This window comes from Zootermopsis nevadensis, unplaced genomic scaffold, assembly GCF_977971745.1.
Source record: "Zootermopsis nevadensis isolate Lab colony 2312 unplaced genomic scaffold, Znev_1.0 Znev_ptg000061l, whole genome shotgun sequence".
Taxonomy (NCBI): Eukaryota; Metazoa; Arthropoda; class Insecta; order Blattodea; family Termopsidae; genus Zootermopsis; species Zootermopsis nevadensis.
In genome coordinates, this window is record NW_028259192.1 from 14775263 (window position 1) to 14791065 (window position 15803).

The window sequence follows — 15803 nt, forward strand, 5'->3', positions numbered from 1 at the left end:
GCTACACAGTAAAGTCAGTAATCTTTAGGTAAATGTCGTCAGAGTACCAACAGCCCCCACCTTCTCCCAAAATTTCTTAGGCCAATTAAGGTACCTTATGGATGATCAGACAACTGTATAATTAGGCTCACGTTGAACAGGAAAATTTTCGGAAACAGCGAACAAAATCAGAGCAATGAAATTCCGACTTCTTCTTTCTCTCTGTCTGCGTAGCAAATAGTGATGAAAGTTGCCCTTTGTGAGGAAAATGTCCATTAATTGGGAGAAGAGCATGATCTACTAGACGCAGAAGCGCTTTCTCTGTTCCATATCATGACGACCATTATTAATATGTAAAAGAATAGATATTCCACTTAAACCGAGATACAGTAGTATTAGAGTTCCGTAGTGACGAGAAATAAAAGAAAACTCTTGATTCACATACTCTCGCAATGATTGACTTCTATAACAGTTACGAGCGTAGTTTCTACTGATACTGTTATTGCCATCCCCCTGACAAGCCACCGTCATTACCACCATCACATACACATATACCACAATGCAATAAATACAGGTATGACATAAATATTGGCATATTTGTAACAACGATCATTTAATAAATAATCGAGGAACAATTCTATCCGATTATTTTAACTTACGGAAGCGTATTAAATTAATTCGCAACATCTTAATAGTCATTTATCAAAATTATCCATTTTTGATTGGTGGGATTCTTTTAAGTCCTTCGCTTATAATCACTGCAACCAAAAACGTATCAAGAACATTACCACTCTCGCACATTTTTCACACACACACAGTCCGTATAAAAATGCAGTATGGTTCAGACCAAAAATTGTATTATTGAAAAACGAAAAAGACTCTACGCTACGTCTGATACATTGAACAGTCTGCAAAATTTATTTCACCTCTAAGCATAGTGACCTACTTTATATGAAACCAATTCAACAGATCAGCAGGTTTCGTTCCGAGAATCGTTAATTCACGCCTGTTATCGGTAATCGATATAGCAATTGGAAATAACATTTTCTGCAAAACCCTGGCTTAAAAACCAATCCATAGGCTATGTGATTTAATTCTACAAATCAAATTCTTGATCCCTACCTCGAAATCTGACCACAGAAAAGTCATCTTAATAAATTTTCTAGCTGTTCCATGCAGACGATATTCGGTCAAATGTCAAACCCAGAATAGAATTACCTGCAATAAAACCGACACTTAAACTAATTGAATTCCGTCCTTCAAGGCAAGTAGGCGTTTTTGTTAGACACCACGAGGATGTAATCGGCAAGGAATAATATTGTATGTAGGATTTGAGGTTTTCACGGCGGTGAGTCTAAAGATTTATGTCTTCTGGGTTGTTGCGCCGTGTGATCTGGTAGACGTTTATAGGTGTTTCAGAGGTCTTTGCTGCCTCCAACATAAGGGCGATCGTCGTGGGTAAACTTCTACCAGACTACACGGCCCAACAGCCCAGAAAACAGCCATCTTCAAAAATGTTGTAATCGTAACAGTTTGTTGCTATAAACAGGTTGTTTCAACTGTGTTCGCAATTCTGTTGCTAAAATTTCGGCTTTAATGCGGGTGTCAGGACAAACATAATGCACGGTAAATTCGTGACTATTTGGGATGCAGCGGGCCTAATTACTAATTACCACTCAAATAAAAAGGGTTCTAACAATGACACATTATATTTGCGTTCCACATTTTTTGTTCTCGATCTACCGTTTAGCACACCACAAATGAAGGCAGCACGTTTCGATAGCGGGCTCTTCTCCCGTCTTCAGATGAAACCACTTATTCTGATGAAGCTAATAACAATTCACCTTAATGTAATCGATGTCTGTTGGTGGTAAAACTGTTGCAGCAGTATGATTTAGGTGTGTCCTTTAAATCATAAAATATATAACCCTTTTGCGAAATGTATCTGAAATGTTTTACTTCTTCTATGCAAACAACGTTCTTCATTAGAATTATGCTTGCTATAACCTGCCTGTGCTTCGTACGACGTAATACTTAAATATTAAATAAAAATAATATTTACCTTGATTTACTTTCTGAGCAGTCAAAACAAACAAAATTTGTAGGCTTGGCATCAAGAAATATTCTGTAATGATTAACGGCTATCGTATAAAATAAGTCAAAGTATGAAACGAGGGGATCCCTGGAAAATAAAAGGATATGAATTAAAAGAATAAATTTTACTCTTTTTAAAGCACAGGATATAAACTTATCGCGTCTTCAGTTCAACAATTAAAAGATCTATGAGTTGTCTTCTTCGACAATAGTATATCTGCCTTTTTGAATTTCTGTCTACGGTTCTATGCATTTTCCTGATTACAATTTCCCTTTAAGTAACACGTTTATAATGTTTTATGCCGCTGACATTCTTTATCCTACGCATACAACGAGAACACATGGTGGTACACCCACAAGGTGGCCGTCTTCATCGCAGTACTTCAGTTAATATGGGAATTCGGCGAAAGTTAAAGTACTTGCTATAAAGAATACAAATTTGGCGGTATTAAAAACGTAGGTCAGAGAAAATTTTATTTGTGTTAAAAGTTCTCTCGTCAAATTAAGAGGAATGCATTGCAGGAAGGTAAAATTGCAAGTAACTGCCTACTTTCCTTTCCCGACCACATTATTGTGGTCCAGGGAGACACATAATGACATGGAACCTTCAGTGAGCAAAATGAAAAATATCTGAAAAGATCGTAAACCGAAGTCTGTTGTCCGCCGGAACGTCTCTGCGTCTTCTCATAACGTGCAGGTAAATTCCACAGCAAAGACGCTGCCGTCACATTTCCTATAACATGAGAAATTCTTTCTAAACATAAGATCGTATAAGGTGAATCCCTGTTATGTGGATTAAGTTTTATATTATATACGGGATAAAGAAATTATTAGGTTTCATATTCTTCCAAGAGCCGGCCTTCCTAGCTAAAGAAGCCAAACATCTTTTAGTGATGTAGTGCGTTATTTTGTACCGTATCATTCTTAAGTTTACTGCGATGAGTCTGTCTATTGAATATTCAAGTAGTAGAGAAATAACAACTTAAGTTTTGGTAGCCGTACGGTTCTTGAGTTCCGTGTGCGTGTGTATTCACTTTGTGTAGACGTCTGAGACGTAAGTACAAAAAGCAGCATTGAACCTTTTCAATATTCAGAAATAGCAAGTTCTCTGCTCGGCCCAGAAGCTTCTGACGCAGTGAATTTCAATTCCTATTAACAATGGTGAGATTTCAGATTTTAGTTTCCCACGGCACTGAATATAAAAATGACCGTATTTTAGGATGTTGCGCCTTTCAGTTTCGTAGACGTTTACCATCTTGCTAACTCCGTCATCAAGGCCTGATGATGGAGGAAGTAATCTCCTCCGAAACGTCAGCAACCTTCTGCCGTACACATTACGTGAGACAAATTCGTCGGATAGTAGCTGCACTGTCCAGGAGCCCAGAGACACACACAAAGGAGTAAACCCGTTGTAGCGGTTGAAGACTAAAAGCAAGCAGACGATGCTGTTAACAGGTCCAGGGATGTCATTACGCACGTACAAGTACTGAACTTTGAACAGCGAGTGGGTAGTAAGAACTAATTAGCGGGCCTCTAAGGCTGTGATGACTTTTGATATAGGCAACTTAGTACTTCGGTACGTTCAGATATTAAAGTGAAATTCAATCAGAGTGACTGTGCTCTGACACAGTCAAATGAACTGAGCTAAAGACTACGAAGCATGTCACCGGAGTACCTTTTAAATGACACAATTCGCGTCACTTATATCATGTTTCCACCCATACAAAACTACAGGCAAAATTATATTTTTTGATATTTTAATCTTTACGTTTTGGACAGTAGACGAGAAGACAGAAGGTTCGAAGTAAATGGTAGCAAGCATTACCAGAATCCAATCCGATCTTAATTTTCTCATGAATCATATTTTGATTTGTTACCGTCGCTCCCAGATATCTGAACTTTGACACACTTTCAAAGGATCCATTAGCTGTCCATATGTTACTATTTTCTTCTGCATTCTGGTGACCAGACATCGACAAATACCTTGTTTTCCCTGTGTTTACTTCCAGACCAACCTCCTTACTAACGTCAATTAGAGCATCTGATTTTTTCTTTATGGCTTTTATGTTATCGTATTTCGCTGGAGTGACGGACCCAACTGAGTAAGTACCTGTCGCCTGAAGACGGAAATATAGCCAGTTTCCGAAACGTCGTGGTTTCTTCTTTTTAAACAAGGGCAATAGAAAAAGTCCAGGCAATGAATAATTTTAATTTGTATCTTATATGCGTCATTTTTGTGTTTGATTAAATATATTTATTTTGTACAGTCTATACACAAACGTTTGAAGTTTATTGGTGTTGTAAAAATTATATAATATTTTTCATGGTAAGTTGCTTATTGTAGTCAATAGTCAGTATTGTAGTACAATAAGCAACTTACCATGAAAATGGAAAGCTACAAACAGAACTACGGATCATTATAATATATTGCATCAAATATCTAATAGTTTTTAAAATATTTTAAAATTGATAAAAACCTGAAGACGACGGTATTACCCGTCGAAACATGTCGTTTTAATAAAAGCGCTAAAAAATATAATGTAAAATCGTATTTACGATTAAGAGCGCTAATATAATATTTTACACAACAAAATGTTTTAATATTATATAATTTTTACAACACCAATAAACTTCAAACGTTTGTGTATAGACTGTACAAAATAAATATATGAATAATTTTAAGTGCAATCCACCATCATCAGAACTTTTAGAATTGAACTGAATACACTCGTTTACTACAAGTCCATAACAAATTTCTGTTTGTGATAAAGCTGTTGTCTGAAGCCATATCACATTGGTTATTGGTTGTTGTGTATAGGTTTATGGATAGCAGCACAGCATGTAATATTTTGTTGTTGTTTATAAACTATTACTTTTGGAATAGCGTTGCTGCAAACGAAATAATCACTGCTTATAATAAAACGTTAATAATGTTTGAAACCATAATCGTCTTATTTACTGTGAAAGGTCACTGGCGGCAGCTCAGCTCAAAGTAATGCTGTGATAATTTTGAACCACTGTGGTACCACTTACAGAACAATCCATTGAAGACGCGACAGTACTGTCTGAATGTCGCGAATGTTGATTTATGTAGACCAAATGGTTAATTACGAACAGGTTTAAAATAAGTAAATCTTACCTGGAAATACAGAAACATATGAGAAGAATATCAACAATCACACGGATTTTTACTCAAGTTTTCATAACTACATTTCGCGCCTCGTTGCGGTTACAAAGGACGGAAATGTTGTTCGTATGTATTATTTATTACACGAAAACGAAAAGTCTGGTAGTGGAAATGTTTACAGACAATATTTACCATCGAGGACGAGCTACATAGCTGATACTATCCGACAATTCATGTGGAAAATTTAAAGCCGGGACCCCGCTTACAATGTTTCATGAACTGCAGAAAAGTACGTTGCAGAAAAGTTCAGTGAACGTTTGTTGGTATGTAATATATTATACAGAATTATTTAATATTTCACATCATATTATCATATTTATAAAATGGCAGTGCTGAATCACAATCAAATAAAATCAAATAATAATCTCGATACATACCAAACTTACTTTACAAATTTTACAACTTCAGTAATATCCAAAAATTCAATTAAATAGTTGATTAAAATTCACAATTCAAAGAAGTTAACAAAAGAGCTACGACCTATTCATAAATTTTCATCACGCGTTATGTAATTAGACGACGTACAACGCGTCGTCAGCTCCAGTCGTAAAATCGATTAGCATATCGAACACTATCCATGTCGTTATTTAAGATTAAAAAAAAACTGAGAGAATCGGAGATGATCATGACTATATGGTGTGACTTTGCTATTTCGTAATTGCAAATAGTTAAAGAAGTCTTTACCGCTCGTACAATGGTAAAAGACAAAGTGTAACTGTTCGAAAGAATATGACTACCCTGATGACATATTAAATGGGAACAGGTTAAGAATTATGTTAGTGGCCTCATTAAAGATGAAGTGATAATAACTTAAAATATGTGAAAATACTCGTTAAAACCAAGAGGTAACAGGTTATTAGTAAGAAGTATCCTCAAACAGCCAAGTGATAAAACCATGCGTTTAAGATTTCTGCACTCTACGGTAAAGAACAGTTTCACGTGAAAGGAAAACGAGGAAAAGCCACAGAGAGAAAACGAACAGGCCACCCAGTTCTTTTGCGGTATCATGGTTGTCGAGAGGTTGGAGTATAAACTACATTCTACGTAGACCAACCCAAAAATGAAGCAAAACAACATTTGAATTAGACTTGGGAAAATGTTATGAAATGTGCGTTTGTTGCTGGTTTCCTGCACCTGACCTTGAACTTCCAGTAACTGTAGTCAGCAGACTCAACAGTTATCGTTTATCTTTTGGTGCTGTAATTTTTTTTATTATAATCTACTTATTAATGGAATTTATTACAGTAGCCGCCACAAAATTGCGCACTTCAGGTCATAGCAAAATTGCCTTGGCGAATGAAGAGAACTTAGAACTAAAATATGCAAAGCTGGCAGCGCTGTACTGGCGACTTGAAGCCCTTCCGTGGCCTTGATTACAAGTTTGTGACGCTTACTACAGCATGTTCAGAACTGCGTAATATGGAAAACATATGTAGTCTAAAACATTATTATAGATATTATTATTTGACGAATGAAAAAAATTATCGCTACGGACAAAATACTGACTAATATAGCACGAATAAAACATGTATAGACGCTGTAACTCGCCCGAAATAAAACAGTTCCTGTATCCCCCACTTCATGTTTCTATTGCCTAGCTATCCACATGTGAGCAGTAACATGGCTGTGGAAACGAAACTTTCGTTGTTATTGATTACCAGAGTTAAATGTAAGTGAAGACGGTGAAGGAACGTAACAGAAATGTGTACAAAGGTATATTTCATATCAATGAACATTAAGAAAATAATTTTTTGTTGAAGTGCAACTTATGTTGAAAAGAATGAAAATGTTAGAATGATACTAACAACGGAAGTTAATTTTGTAAGAAGTGTCAAGAAATGTACGACATTGAGCACAATTTAAATTAAATATATCTGGAAGGAACTAAATATGGATTCAGCAAATATAAGAATCGATGAGTTTAGAAAAAAGTGGTTGTTTCACTTGAAGAAATCGACAAACGACAGACCTCCAACACTTCACTTTGTTATAAAGCGTAAAGGAAACAAATGATTAGGAAGTAACGTTAGGCTTCAGCCTTAATCCTTAAAGGGATGAACAGGTCGACGGAGAAGAAGAATAAGAAAGGAAATTAAAAACAACACTGAACGGAAAGATATGAGAGAACCTGTGTTACCAACTACATCGCCTGACAATACTGACAACGTGTCTTTAACAGGATGTTAGCAGGGTGAGGTTTTCACGGCGGTGAGTCCGAAGTAGCTGTCTTCTGGTTTGTGGCGATATAACCCAGGAGACAGCTATCACCGAACGTGTCTTTACGTTTGTGGTGTTGGAAATCCACAAACCTACAGCAACTTTAAAAGAGATGCTGAATCCAGTGCTGGAATACAGCGGATAAGGAAAGCCCCAACATGATCAACAATAAAATTATGTACACTAAACAATAAAGTAATTAATTATAGAAGACAGCGGATTAAAATCAGGAGAGAATGTATAACTAAAATTCTTAAAGTACTAAGAAACGCTCTTCCTGGAGGATCCCATAATTCGGATGGTCATCTCTGACTGCAGCTCGCGACGGCTGCACTGACCTCATCTCGCTTCATTACAAGGAGTTGTATTCAAACTGGGACGGACGGACGGACGTCGTCCCGAGTGGCACTTCTGTCCAAACAGCGAAGCAAGGGCAGTGGCAATTAGCGTTCCTCGGAAGGGGACGCGACGAGGACTGCTACATGTGTGCGGTTTGTGGTCAAATCCCTTTTATGCAGATATGTTAGTGATTAAGCGAGCAGAATTGAACACACAATTTTATTTACATGTAGACTACATAAAGGAATTGTACAAAACTGGCCCATTTAATAATTTTTCTCTATCAGTTGTTGAGGTCAAGATCTTTATGAAGTGCTTTAAATTAAAGCCATTTCAGAAGACATGTTTCAAAATAGGGTGCGTTATGTGCAGCGGTGTATTGTGTTTGCTTCAGTTTTCATATAATGGAAACAGAAGATTCATTTTCGTGATCAGAAGTACCCAGACGAATACAATCCACATCCTTCCACGTTAGTTGTAAACTAATAAGTATGTTTGTTTCAACATATTGCTAAACTACAGAATCACACTTGAGTTAACATCTGAAGGAAATAATTCGGAAGATTACGTAAGCTTATAATATTTATCTTAAGTTTAATCGAAATGTAAACAGATGTTACCACATGCGAGACATTTTAAACGAATTCGATGTCGTAAGAATAATGTTTTCATAAAGAAGTAATAAGTAACAGTATTTATAAACTGTTATTATAAACGTATTATTAATTTTTATAATGGTATGGAATACAAGTTATAATTCTTGTAAAAGAAAAGAAATGAAAAATGCATTCGCTTCTCGTTATGTGACTCGAAAGTGCTAAAAGTGTCTCTTTCTGGGTGAATGCATCCACTTGATTTGAACGAAAGTCAGAGAGAGAACGCAGGACTGTCACAGATCATTTGTTTTAAATTTTCTTGTTCCAGTCCTTCGGCCTTCCCCCCCGGCTCAACATTAGACATCAGCGGTGTTCCTCTGCAGCCAGAACCGGACGCTCGCGATTAGGCGTCGTTGTTTGCTCCAAACGGTGCGTAATTACAAATCTCGTCTCCCCGTTGGACCCCACTTGTCATTCATGTCTTCTGGCGTCTCACGCGCATCCTCCCTCATTTAATTTGAATGTCTAATGAACTCTGTTCCTCTGTTCTACATGCTACTTCATTCATTTGGTGACATGTCGAAATTCATTTGCGTTCCGTGGTGGTATCATCAGAGCAGGAGAGTTCCTACAGACAGTTCATCAGAGACCTGTGAGCTCATGTGTGCTGTAATATAAATTGGTGGCGGAATCCTTTCGACAGAATTAGTGCCGGGTCACTAACCACGAAGCTCTATTCTTCATTAGGTCTGAATCTGACGGTTAATGATTCGTAAATTGACGCCAACTGTTTTAGGGAATTTAAAATTAATGTATTGTTTTTCATATTGCGTTGTTAGAGTGCTACCATATTATCTGACAGCCTAAATTAAACGAATTTGTTGGAATTACTCTATTTCGTAATTTCAAATACGTTATGTGGGGCCAACAGATTTTCTCGTTTTAAAAGTGCAGGCACGAGAAATCACAACTCTATACCGCCAGATTCAGAAAGATATAACAGCAGTCTCTTAATGAACCTGAATGTTTATTACCGTACACACAACAGCTCATCGATGCGTACTCTGAGCCAGGTAGGACCAATCCACGCCCTTAAAATCATTGACTCTAAAAACCAAACTCTGGTCTTCCGAGTGGTTTCTTCCTTTCATGCTTGCCCACCAAAACTCTGTATGCATCTCTTATCTCCCTCATGTAGGTCACAACTCTGACCGTCTCACTCTTCTTGATTTGTTCATCCTAATAATTCTTTGGTGATGAGTACAAATTATGGAGTTCCTCTATAAAACGTTCTCTCCAGAATCCTCTCACTTCATTCCCTCTCAGATGCATATATTCACTATGTTCTCAGACTCCCACAACTTACATTAGAGCCCAGATTCACACCCATTCAAAATTATAGTTTCCCGTATTTGGATATTTAACCGAAGACGAAAGATTATGATCAAGTATCTCCATAATCCAGTCTGCTCTTACTTTTTTACTGAATTAAACTTTTGTTCTCTTACAGTCGTTCATACCTTCAATATTTTTAAAGAATTTATTAATTATTCATTTAGTTACAGTACGCGACTGTAATCTTGAGACTTGCAAGGAATGCAGGAAGTCAGAAGAGTTAAAGGCTCCTTCCTCATCCCGCAAGTCACATGATTACAGTTGCGAACTATACTTGTAGTTGAAATTTTCTGACTAAGTAAAATTCTATAGTATGGTGGTAGCAAAAAGGTCACAAAATCCATGTGTTATTATTCAAACAATAATAACCAAAAGATAACGTGTTCGAATTCCGTGGGGTATGTTGGGGTGAGTTAAACACATATTTAGATAATGCAAATTTATAATCCAACAAGGTAATACAATTTAGTTGAAGGATTAGCGAGTTGAACTATTTTACAGACGGTTTTAAATTCAAGTATTTCTAGAGCTAGAATTAGCTGTTACTTCAGATTGTATGTTCAATATAATTACTATTATTACTGTTCTTTAGAAGACCTTATTACTCAACCTCATGTTCTGTTGTATACATTAAATTTGTTGAACATAGCTTTAAAATTTCACACTGTCGCCATATTTTTTGTTGTTAAATTTATAGTGCATAATTTGTAAATTCGCCATATTTCACACGTCTAGCTCGAATGGCTCATTAGCTATCATCATCATACGGAAATATATATATAATGCAGACGCAGTTTTGTTGTTTACGTTCTATTCATCACCGAGGACCTTATGTGGCGCTACTACCGTGTCCACCTCAAACGTTTGTGGGCCCCCAGTGTTGTTATCGGCTGTAAAAAAATTATTCCTTTGACTCTGTCGTGGAATAAAATGCCGTAGGTTAATATAAGTTCGTATAAAACTTACTGAGAAAAGATCAGTTGGTTCAAATGTTTAAATGTGGGACACATGCAGACACACAGACACACGGATACGCAGATACAGACAACAAGGTAAACTTGTGAGTCCTACTTGATTATCCATAAGGAAAGTATGTCAAATAACGGTAAGAGATGCTAGTCTGGAACAGTTAAAATGTTTATAAGGAATTACAGTTTTATTTACTATGAAAAAGAACCGATCCATGCTTCGAGTTGGGCTTTTAAACTGCTAGTTAAATTATAAAGTGGCATTATGAGAAGAGATACTGTAATTTACAGATTTTCTTCAAGTTTCTGAATATTATTTCCTGAAAGTGCAATACTTTATGAGGTATTATTCTTCCAATGAGCCAAAGAGAAACTTATTCTCGTGTTGAGAATAATAGCAAACAAATGGGGTGGGGAGTGTATGTGGTTTACGTCTCTCTCCACAAGTGCAAAGAATGTATTTTCTCAGACAGAATAAATAAAAATAATGGACGCAGAGAGCTATTCTACTAGAGCACCAAAACTGGTCCTTCAATTTCTTATGTTACGACAAACGCTCAGACAGACGTATGAAACATCTTTCTTTCCTTGGGCAGGAATGGAAGGAAGGAGTAATGTCTTCTTGGCCATGTTTTCATTAATAGATTGCAGAGTCGATCGTATAGATTGGTTTTGGTCATAAGAAAGAAGATTACTTTTCAGGATTGTATTACACAAAGAAACAGCTGTCACCTAAAAGCATGCTCCATGGAACTGAAATGATATGATTGGAAGCCACGAGGAAAATTGCGCTGTAAAACGCGTTATTCTCTTCACATGTAACAGAATTGTTCTTACGAGAAGATGCTGACAATATGATAGAATCTGAACAAAGGTTCCATTAAACCCACACGGTGTTTCACATTTGACCTCGATTTACAGCGTAAAATATACGTCTACTAATGGGAAAAATGCGTTAAAATCTTTTGACAGTACATGGCGTTCGTATTGCATAAGTACATAAGTACTTGTCACCATGTTTTATTGTTCAGAAGACGACTGTTACAATATGGAAAATCTTGTTTAAATATCTGGATAGTATGAAATTTGACACGCAGGAAATGTTTTTAGACTGCAGAAGTGTGGTCGTTATTCTTCAAAACATCTAAAATACAGGTTTTACAACGGATAAGTGACGATAATTCATAAATTTCAATTATATGTAGTGGCAAGCTTTCGCTATAAATAAATGCACAAAAATCTTATCGAGCTATTTTGATCGAAATAAGAATGATAAGTTAAGTGTCCGAAATGTAGATTTTCTGGTCACCATTGAAGACGTTGAACGCTGGACACCATTTTATTGCATGAACAGAAAAATATGAAACTACACTGTACAATAAATTGCACTATTTTCTCACACACTAAAGGTTTATTTACCTTGATAACGCAAATTACTTTTATAGTATGGCAATATTAATCGACTTGTAGGTCCTACGTGGTACATAAATCATTTACGTAATATAAAATAAAATACTATCACACTTTACAACTTTTATCGAAAAAGTTATATTCTTCGTATTTATTACACATTGTGATGTCGAATATCTTATTACTCTGATAAAATAATATATACACGTAGAGACAGGTGCCATAAAATCCGTTACTATCATCTGATAAGAACAGTGAAAACCCTGTAGTTCAACTCATTTAGCAATATCAGATAAATCTTACAGATCTACCTCTGTGACAGCCAGCATTTAACCTAGATAACATTTGTCCACGGTGTCAGGATGAACAGCAATTTCCGTTTTCCTCTAATCGACGAGATTCCTACGAAGGAACAAATTTATAATATCAAGAGAATCTCAACTGTCCATACAGTTACTCGGCTTACTGGTGACCTTAATCTAGAATTAAGGGAACTATATATTCCATTAAGTTGGCAACTGTTGCAAACATATGGACTTGAGTCGTTTTAAGGGAGATACATTGCTGGAAGGAATTGATGTCACAAGGGCCATGTAAGTCTGATTATTCCCAAGATTTATTAGCGCTACAACAGCAGAGCTTGTCAACTGGCCTCCTTCTTGCTGAAGCACTGTGTCCCTTTCTCACACCACCCGAATTAGCCAAATGCGCTCCCTGGTTTGTTGTATACCTAACGGTCAGCAAATTCCTTACATCTGCGTGCATGAGAAATTTAAAGACGTAAATATGGAACATTTCAGATTGGACTTCCAATGAAGCCAAAACAATGGAAACATTACAAAAAAACCCCTCCTAAAATGAAACCTTGTTTGGTATTAGGAAAGAGTTAATACAGCTTATACACACACACACACATACACACACACACACACACACACACATACGAGGTGCGATCAGAAAGTTTCAAGACTGTGTCAATAGAGGGCGAACCGGAAGTAGGACGAGCTTCTGCCGCTAGGGGGTGCGGCCCACATTCATAGTGAATCAGTGTGCCAGCCGGCATCATCGAATTAGCATTTGTTTCTTAGTTACGGGCGTTTTGGTAGTGCATTACACCGACCCTCCTGCGATTTCGGAATGGCGTGTGCATCAAATTTTGCCAAAGACTCACCAAAACGGCTACGGAAACCTATGAAATGCTAAAGCAAGCATTTGGGGAGTCCGCAATGGGTCGTGCACAAACTTTTGTGTGGCATTCACGTTTTAAAAATGGCCGAACCTCTGTCGATGATGACGAGCGTTCTCGACGACCATCTTCGAGCACAACGCCCGAAAATGTTACGAAGATTCGGCAGGCCATTCACGAAGATCGATGTCGTACCATCAACGACTTGTGCGACATTGTTGGGATAGGCTATGGGACCTGACAGCTGATTCTAAAGGAAGAACTCCACATGCGACGCATCGCAGCCAAGTTTGTGCCAAGGCCGCCCTCAAAGTTCGGCAGTTTTTGGCCTCAAACACCATGGCCGTCATCCCGCACCCTCCTTATTCGCCGGATTTAGCTCCGTGTGACTTCTTCCTCTTCCCAAAGATGAAAATTCAGCTAAAGGAAGGAGATTTGAGACGATAGAAGAGATTCAGGTAGAATCGCAGATGGTGCTTCACAGGCTGACAAAGAAAGATTTCCAGGGATGCTTCCAGGCTTGGCAGCGGCACTGGGATCGTTGTGTTCACTCCCAGGGGAACTACTTCGAGGGTGATGGATGAATTTAATACCTGAGATAAGTGTACGGGTTTTTATAGGCGCAGTCTTGAAACTTTCTGATCGCACCTCGTACACACAAAACCAATTGCAACCAAACTAAACTAAACTAACATAGACATCAGTCTTCTGGGTTGTAGCGGCGTGTAGTCTGGTAGAAGTTTCGCCGACTTACAGAGGTCCTTGTGCCTTAATTCTCAGGGCGAACTCGTCGCTTTTATTAAAAATGTTAAATAATTTGCCTTTGCCTTTTGCAGCAATGATACACTAACATAGCATAAGCATTAAAGAAGTAAATTATGCTAAAAGCATTACCGAAGATACAGCAGAGAAGCTGTATATTAACGCCTGTATTTACACACTGTAAAACTAAGTCTTGGTACGGACTGTACTAACGCACACATTTTCGGTTCAGAGGTGAGCTTAGTCCGCACGCCATTGGCCAACGGTCACTAAACAACAAAGAGGCGCGGACGGGTACACAGTGCCCTATTACGAAGACCTGCGTTTGTAGGAATAAGTTCAGGCAGATCTATGGTCCTGTGAGCTTGCTACCACCATGTGTAAATTTAACGTTCGTTTACATATTGGACTGCCCTATGTTGTAACTATAGTCCCAGGGACTTGTAAACAAGATTAGAGGGTAAAGACTGGAAAAGCTTAATGGAGGCCTTCAGATCGCATGCTTGTTGAAAGCTCGCATTGAAGCGTACAAGGAAATTTAAATAATTGAAAGGAGAATCTACATGAAGCCGTACATCATTCCTTACATACAGCAAATGAAAATTGTTTCAGAATTATATAGCTTTAAAAGACGCATCTTCTCTTGTATTGCTAGTTTAGTTACCTTGCTCAAATTAGCAATAGCACACGCCATTTAAGGGTATGAGCTGTAGTCCGAATCTAACTGATATGTACATAGCCTTTCGGATCTATCCTGATTGTTACAGTTTATATTTTGTGTTTATATACGCACTGTTTTTTTCCGTAGGCCTATAGAAAATTACGCTAGATAACTATATAAAATTCACATTTCCGGAATACAAATTCGACAACCCACTGACAAAAACAAGAGCCGTTTGAAATTATTAGTATTAAGAAATTATTTTAAAACGTTATGCTATCTTCTAGCATGCGATAAAAAAAAGAAAAAAGAAACAGTTTCTTCTTGTGCGAAAAATGAAACGATATTCAGATAAATCATTTGAAAAATATACAAATTTGTAATTATTTATCGGTCTTTAGTAGACGAAACAAGTAATTAAGAGTAGAGCGCATGGCATGCCCAGCGTAATAAACACCAGACAACTTAACGGCATAGGGATATGATCAGTAGATCTTGTAATTGTGAAGCAGCCACAGTGACATTAAATGACGCCAAGTAAGTGTTTAAGTAATAGATGTTTGAGAACGCAACTAACACTTTTCAACAGATTTCTTGAGAAACTAGTAATAGGTCATATAGTGTTTTATGCAAACCGAATATTAATGCCGCGTTCACAAAGTCCGTCAGAAGTTTCTATTCTTATCCAGATGAATCTAGCCCATACCAGCCAATTTTAAAATTAACCTCCTGCTTAAGCCTAGGTCTTTTAAGTGGTCTAATCCCGTCAAGTTTTCCGAATACGATTCCCCTATTTGTCACCCCCACTCATCTATAATATTATCTCACTAAAAAAATTAGTACACAATTTCCTTTTGCCTCTCTTAGGCCCAAATATGTTTCTCATGTTCCCTTGAGGTGTGACACAAAGTTTCGGGTCCATACAAATCAACAAGTAAAATCACAATTCAGCGTGTTTTACTCTTACCTTATTTAGACAGGAGACGAGAAGATAAAAGATTCCGAACTG

The 15803-nt window shown here is 37.3% G+C and overlaps 1 long non-coding RNA gene across 1 annotated transcript in view; it reads right to left on the reverse strand.

The window, feature by feature from the left end:
- Positions 1 to 2540: 2540 nt before the first annotated feature.
- LOC147871223 (uncharacterized) overlaps positions 2541 to 15803 on the reverse strand; it is a 28629-nt gene continuing 15366 nt past the window's right edge. Inside the window, exon 2 of the long non-coding RNA XR_015532729.1 lies at positions 2541 to 2806. This is a non-coding gene — a long non-coding RNA (uncharacterized LOC147871223). The remainder of the gene's footprint in view (positions 2807 to 15803) is intronic.